Here is a 7026-nt window from a genome sequence, read left to right as displayed (position 1 = left end):
GCTAATTAAGGGTGATTTGCGGAGGGGGACGGGGGGGGGGTTGTAGGTGGCTAAAGTTGTGCCTGAGAACTCAGTTAACTTCCTTTGGCTTTTCCTTTGCCCTTAACACATTTGGGGTTAGTTCTCCAGAGAATACTAATGACAAATATCCAGGACTTGACCTTTGAAGATCTTCGGCATCCAACTCCTTAATATACTATCATAACAACTGATCATTGCCGGCTCATCCTACCCCCTTGTTCTTGAAGAATGTGTTTGGTTAATGACTTATTTCATGGCCATGGAGGTGACATCACGTGGAAAACCAGCTATGATGCCAGAGTTAACTACTTGGTGGAGAGCATTTGAGGTCAGCAGAGGCAATGGTATGATAGATGCTCTTGCCCCAATAATAGGGAGAAGAAGAACAAAATTTTGAAGCTGAATGTCTAGTGTCCTTTATGAGCTGTCAAGGGTGCATCTAATGCCAGGAAACCCAAGGCATAAAAATACCCCCCCACCATGGGGGCCAGAGATATAGCTCAGTTGGTAGAGTGCTTGCCTTGCATGCATAAGGCTCTGGGTTCTAATCCCCAAATCCACCAAAAAAAAAAAAAAAAAAAAAAAAAATGTGAGGCACTGGGTTTGCTCCTCAGCACCACATAAAAATAAATAAAGGCACTGTGTCCGTCCACATCTAAAAAAAATATTTAAAAAAAACCCACCCCTTTATTATGAAGGCATCCAGTGCCTCTGAGTTCTAGACATTAGTCTCACTACCACACCAATCACATAGCACTGTACAGCCAGCCCACATTGAGCAATAAAATCAGAAGCTGCAGACCAACCTTTATCCAGGATGGCATTAGGCACCCTCGGTTTTTGTCACACCACTCACATTATTCCCATAGGACTTCTGGGCCATTTAGCCTATTTGGCTATCTTCTATACTCTTATCTTGTGCTCCCCTAGCGACCTATGGCATTAAATGACCAATTAAATGGCTCTGAAGTGATCTTCCACACCACTTTTTTTTTTTTTTAATTCTTGTAAGTAGAACAAGACTTCAAGACTTTTGTACTTTCCTTAAGCCTGCACTGTCATTGGTTCAAGGACAGAGAGGACCTGACCCAGGATCAGGACATCTTATCTACAAACCCCAAGCCTTAAGTGAATAGTCCTTTTATCTTCCCACATAGCAATAACAAGGTTCAGAGGTCTCACTATCCATCTAAACCAGGTTTAGATAGACCTCATTTATAAAGAACTTATTAGAATCTAGTTTATAGCCTGGACTTGGAAAAAGAAAATCCCTATTTTCTCACCCTAATTTTTTTCATAGCCAGCTTCACACCTATCAATGCTCCTCTAACTTCGAGATTTAATAGGTAGTTCTTAGGAAAGAACTTTATAAACAAGCCACACAATGCTTCAGAGGAGCACTGACCTCAGGTACCTCACCAGTAACTTCAAAGCTCCATTGATCAATATTTGCTCCCAATTTAGCATCTCACAGAGATTTCCTCCTAACCCTAGAGTAGTCTAACCTGGCTCCTTCCCTCTGGTTAATTATTCACAGTGACTAGCCAGCAGATCAGAGGACTGAACTCCAGTGCCCCAGGAGATAGTAACCATTCTCAGGGTGAGGTACCAAAAGGACAATTATTAGGTGGCCTCAAGGATAACCCATTTTGGAGTTTTAATATTTAAAGCAAGTGTCAGGAACAGCAATGTTCTGAGTCTCTTGACATAGGGTCCAGGAGCCCAGCATCAAGAGGATTTTATAGGGTTAGGGTTGTGGCTCAGTGGCAGAGTGCTTGCCTCGCACATGTGAGGCACTGAATTCCATCCTTAGCACCACATAAAAATAAATAAACAAAATAAAGATATTGTGTCCATGTATAACTAAAATTCTTTTTTTTTTTTTAAAAAGAGGATTTTATAGACTTGTTTTGAAGTTGTCCAATCGTGATATCCAGTGCTATAAGACCAGTGGGAAAGCCCAGGGATCAAAAGGGCAAAATGGGATCTCCCAGAAGCTGGTTTAGTCTGTCTCTCTCTCTTTCTCTCTCTCTCTCTCTCTCTCTCTCTCTCTATATATATATATATATATATATATATATATATATATTAATTTTTTATTTTTGTAGTTGTAGATGGACAGAATGCCCTTAATTTACTTTTTTTAAATTTTTATATGGTGCTGAGGATTGAACCTAGTGCCCCATGCATGCTAGGCAAGCACTCTGCCACTGAGCTACAGTCCCAGCCCTTATTTTTTTCTTATGCTAGGGATTGAATCCAGGCCTCCCAGACCCGCCCTGCACCCTGCACCCATATGCTAGGAAAGCACTCTAAGCTATATAAACCTCCAGATCTGGAGTCTCTTTTTTTTTTTTCAATTTTTTTTTAGAAATTTTTAATTTTTATAGGGTTTTACTTGTTATAGGACCTTTATTTTATTCATTTATTTTTATGTAGTGCTGAGAATTGAACCCAGTGCCTCATACATGCTAGGCAAGTGCTCTACCACTGAGTGACAACCCCAGCCCTAGAGTCCCTTTCTGAACATACATGGGACCTGGGGAAGTGGAAAGTTAAGAGAAGTTTGGTTTGAATAAAGCAGCCAAGTGACCTCTAGGTTCAAATGTAATTAATCAAGTGCCTGAGAACTAGAGGAGGCAATGTAGAAGGCTGATTGAGAACATTATGACCTTGGAGGGTCTCTTTAAAATGGAGTGGCAGTGGTTCCCCCTGGTGGCCAAACACAAGTGGGAGAATGCAGCCTAAATAGAACCTATTTATTTATTTGGTAGTGGAGATTGAATCCACAGGCACTTTTACTACAGCAACATCCCCAGTCCTTTAAATTTTTTTGGACAGGGTCTCACTAAGTTGCTTAGGGTTTCAGTAAGTTGCTGAGGCTGGCCTTGAACTAGGAATTCTCCTACATTATCCTCCCTAGTCACTGGGAGTACAGGTATATACCACCATACCTGGCAATATAACCCGTTTAAATAACTGCATACCATGGGTAAACCAAACTTTTGTATTTAATAGATAACAGCTAACATGTACTGAGTAGTCATTATTTCTGGTTATTATGTAAATATGGTACATGCCAGCTACTTGGGAAGCCAAGGCAAGAGACAAGTGCAAGGCCAGCCTGGACAAGTTAGCCAGACCCTGTTTTAAAAAAAAAAAAAAAAGGCTGAAAGGACTAGAAATGTAGCTCCATGGTAGTGTGCTCCTGGATTCAATTCCCAGTACAGAAAGGAAGGAAGGAAAAAATAATCTATTAATTAATCTGCACAACTCTAATATATGTAGGTAATAGCATCTCTAAAGAGAAGGAAGTCCAGGCATAGATGAAGGATCCCACTCAGGATCATAGCTTGTAATTAGCATAGCTAGAATTCAGACTGAGGTCAGCCTTATTCTAGAACCTGTATCTTTACCAAATCATCAGCTTCAAGTTACCAAGGGGAGTTGTGTGTGTGTGTGTGTGTGTGTGTGTGTTTCTCTCTTGCGTGCTCTCTCTCTCTCATAAATTAGTAGAAAGGTGTGTTACCATTGAGCCATATGTACAGTCCTTTTTTTGTTGTTTTGTTTTTTAGGTGTAGATGGACACAACACAATGCCTTTATTTTATGAAGTGCTGAGGATCGAACCCGGGTCCCGCCTGTGCTAGGCAAGCCCTTACCGCTGAGCAACAATCCCAACTGTACAGTCCTTTTTATTTTTTATTTTGAAACAAGGTCTTTTTCTTAAACATGCTTTTATATATATATTTATTTTTTAATTATAGGTGGGTGCAATATCTTTATTTTTATGTGGTGCTGAGGATTGAACCCAGTGCCTCACACATGCTAGGCGAGCATTCTACCTCTGAGCCACAACCCCAGCCCTTGAAACAGGGTCTTGATAAGTTGCTGAGGGTCTTACTAAGTTGCCCAGACTGGCCTTGATTGCAGTCCTCCTGCCTCAGCCTCCCCATTTGCTGCAATTACAGGTGTACGCCACCACACCAAGCTCAGGGGATTTTTTCCCCCCAGTGCTGGAAATTGTACCCAGGGCCTCAGACATACTAGACAAGTGTACTACCACTGACCCACATCTCCAGCCCCAAGGGGATTTTTAAGTAATTATACACTGTCTCCTAGAGTCAGTACATTACTACAAAGATATTTATAAAGATAAGGAACTATACAGTCTTACTCATCTTAAAACCTTTGTACTTTCATAACTGAAATACATGATAAATTGTGACCCCTACCACCACCAGACAACCAGGCATGATGGGACACGCCTGTAATCCCAAAGATTCAGGAAACTGAGGAAGGAGGATGGGAAATTTGAAATCAGTCTGGGCAATTTAGTAAATCCTTGTTTCAAAATAAAAGAAAAAGGACTGATTATGTAGCTCAGTGGTAGAGTGTTTGCCTACATGTCAATCCCTAGTACTGGGAAAAAAAAAAAAAAAAGATGCTCTACCACTGAGCCATATCCCCAGCCCCTAAAATGGGCTTCTTGTGAGGAATAGTCTGGGAAAATGGCAGAAAAGAGAATATAATACTTTCCTACTACAGTTTATTAAAATCTGCATGCATTCAAACTTGGAGCTAGTTTTCAGCTAATTTTTAAAAGTACTGTTTAACACAGTCATTGGAGACTACATAACAGAAAGAACACTGACCTAGGGTTAAGATTATCCCTGGTGGCGGGCTGGGTTGTGGCTGAGTAGTAGAGTGCTCACGCCCTGGGTTCAATCCTTAGCACCACATAAACATAAATAAATAAAATAAAGTATTATGTTCAACTACAACTAAAAAATAAATATTAAAAAAAAAAAAAAGATTATCCCTGGGGTCTCAGCTCCTGACTAGAAGGACACCTCTCTGAGCTTAGTTTCTTCATCTATAAAATAGATGAAATCTGTTTCATATAATCATAAAGGTTGAGTGAGAATGTGTATGTGCTTGTTATATTAGTATTCAATGTATATTAGTTTTCTTTCCCTTATTATTCATCCCTGTCTTATACATGTATATCCATTTTTTTTTTTTCTTGCAGCACTGGGAATGGAACTAGAGCTTTGTGCATGCTAGGCAAGCACTCTACCATCGAATCACATCTCCAGTATCTTTCTCCTATAGTCCATCCTATATTTAAGGGAATCTTAAATATGGCACATGCCCATAATCCCAATGACTCAGGAAATGTGTGTGTGTGTGTGTGTGTGTTTTGGGGGATTCTGGGGGCTTGAAACCAGGACCTTGCATATGCTAAGTAAGTGTTCCACCACTGAGTTACATCCCCAGCCCTTTTAAGTTTTGTTTTGAGATAGGGTTTGCTAAGTTTTCCATGCTGTTCTTTTCTTTTTTTTTTTTAATTTTAATATTTAGTTTTTAGTTTTCAGCGGACACAACATCTTTTGTTATGTATGTGGTGCTGAGGATCGAACCCGGGCCGCACGCATGCCAGGCGAGCTCACTGCCGCTTGAGCCACATCCCCAGCCCCTCCATGCTGTTCTTTAACTCCTGCCTCAGCCTTCCAGGTAGCTAGGATTATAGGAGTGTGCCACCTATCTGGCTTAAATCTATTTTTATCCCCTTTTTTTGCAGTGCTGGCATCAAATCCATGGCCTCACAGATACTAAGCAAGTGCTTTACCATTGCGCCACAACCACCCACCCCTGCGAATGAATCCTTTCTAACTGCAAAATAACCTCTATAAGAGCCTGTGTGTTGGCAGACCCCTATAATCCCAGCAGCTTGGAAGGCAGAGACAGGAGGCTCATGACTTCAAAGCCAGCCTCAACAAAAAGCAAGGCACTAAGTAACTCATTAAGACCCTGTCTCTGGGGTCTGGGGATGTGGCTCAAGCGGTAGCTCGCCTGGCATGCACGGGGCGCTGGGTTCCATCCTCAGCACCACATAAAAATAAAATAAAGATGTTGTGTCCACCGAAAACTAAAAAATAAATATTAAAAAATTCTCTCTCTCTCTCTCTCAAAGACCCTGTCTCTGAATGAAAATACAAAATAGAAATGGGGATGTGGCTCAGTGGTCAAGTGCCCCTAAGTTCAATCTCCATACCCCCTGCCAAAAAAACAAAAAACTTTAAAAGAGGATTTTTTGTTTTTGGGACAGTTTCATTATGCTGCTTAGGCTGGTCTCCAACTTGTAGTTTAAGTGATCTTCCTGCCTCAGTCTCTGGAGTAACTGGAACTACAGTCATGCAACACTGCATCTGGCTAAAGGGCCAGATTTTCACTTAGTAAACTTCTGGTTATATTTGGACCTTATTTAATAGTCTTTGGAAATTACTTAAGTTCTAACATTTTACTGATAAACTAATTTAGAAGGCATCTAAAGCTTAAAGTACAATTAAATTTGCAAGATTAGAGTATGTGCTCTACCAAATACTGGGTAATTTATTTTAGTATGCTTTCAGGACGGTTCAGATGAATTCATAGATTCCTTGTGGTATGAATTAAAAGATGTATAATGTATATTTTAACATTGTGAGGATGGAAGTAAGAGAATAACTTCCACCCTTTCCCATGTAAGATATATCCCGGTGTAACAATGGCAGACTCTCAGACTAGAGAGGTTTTGTTGTTGTTATTCTGGAGATTAAAAACAGGGATGCCCTACCACTGAGCTACATCCCCTGTCCTTCTTATTTGTTACTTTAAGACAGGGTATTGCTAAATTGCTGAGGCTAGCCTTGAACTTGCAGTTTTCCTCCTTGTTGAGATTGCAGGCATGTGCCACTGCATGGTGGCTTGGAGAGTTAAGGTGTGCCTTGACAAACAAGTAAGGAATATCACAAGTAATATGTATTGATTAACATTAAATTTATTTTATTCAAACTTATGAATAATTTATTTAGTAAATTAAGAATTGAAGTTTCCTATAAGAATACTATTACTTACCCTTCTCATAAACTTTCTTTCTTTTTTTTTTTTTGGTACTGGGGATTGAACCCAGGAGTGCTTTACCACCGAGCTACATTCACAGTCCTTCTTGTTCATTATTTTT

At 40.2% G+C, this 7026-nt stretch overlaps 1 long non-coding RNA gene across 1 annotated transcript; it reads left to right on the top strand.

The window, feature by feature from the left end:
- The first annotated feature begins 45 nt into the window (after positions 1-45).
- On the top strand, positions 46-6287 carry LOC131425024 (uncharacterized). Its single transcript, XR_009228811.1, has 2 exons — positions 46-349; positions 3597-6287. It is a non-coding gene; the product is annotated as an uncharacterized LOC131425024 (long non-coding RNA).
- The last annotated feature ends 739 nt before the right edge of the window (positions 6288-7026 follow it).

The sequence above is a fragment of the Marmota monax genome, unplaced genomic scaffold (genome assembly GCF_021218885.2).
Source record: "Marmota monax isolate L192 unplaced genomic scaffold, Marmota_monax_Labrador192_F-V1.1 WCK01_AAM20220418_F8-fsc00151, whole genome shotgun sequence".
Taxonomy (NCBI): domain Eukaryota; kingdom Metazoa; phylum Chordata; class Mammalia; order Rodentia; family Sciuridae; genus Marmota; species Marmota monax.
This window is presented reverse-complemented; position numbering and strand designations above follow the sequence as displayed.